This window comes from Arachis duranensis, chromosome 3 (assembly GCF_000817695.3).
Source record: "Arachis duranensis cultivar V14167 chromosome 3, aradu.V14167.gnm2.J7QH, whole genome shotgun sequence".
Classification (NCBI taxonomy): domain Eukaryota; kingdom Viridiplantae; phylum Streptophyta; class Magnoliopsida; order Fabales; family Fabaceae; genus Arachis; species Arachis duranensis.
In genome coordinates, this window is record NC_029774.3 from 111,062,733 (window position 1) to 111,063,448 (window position 716).

Sequence of the window (716 nt, forward strand, 5' to 3'; positions counted from 1 at the left end):
TAGGCAATAGTAAGCCATATCCATCATCTTCTCAGCAACAGACAGAGAACTCTGAACAAAATAATTCTAATTTAGCCAATATAGTCTCTGATCTGTCAAAGGCCACTTTCAGTTTCATGAATGAAACAAGATCCTCCATTAGAAAATTGGAGGCACAAGTGGGCCAGCTGAGTAAGAAAGTCATTGAAACTCCTCCCAATATTCTCCCAAGTAATACAGAAGAGAATCCAAAAGGAGAGTGCAAGGCCATTGATTTAGTCAATGTGGCCGAATGCACAAGGGAGGAGGAGGACGAAAATCCTAGTGAGGAAGACCTCCTGGGACGTCCCTCAAGCAAGAAGGAGTTCCCTATTAAGGATCCAAATAACCAAGAAGAAGTTCCCTATTGAGGACCTAAAAGAATCTGAGGCTCATATAGAGACCATAGAGATTTCATTAAATCTCCTTCTGCCATTCATGAGCTCTGAAGACTATTCTTCCTCTGAAGAGGATGAAGATGTGGCTGGAGAGCAAGTTGCTCAATATTTAGGAGCTATCATGAAGCTGAATGCCAAGCTGTTTGGTAATGAGACTTGGAAAAGTGAACCTCCCTTGCTCATTAATGAACTAGATACCTGGATTCAGAAAATTCTACCTCAAAAGAAACAAGATCCTGGCAAGTTCTTAATACCTTGCACCATAGGCACCATGAGCTTTGAAAAAGCTCTATGTGATCT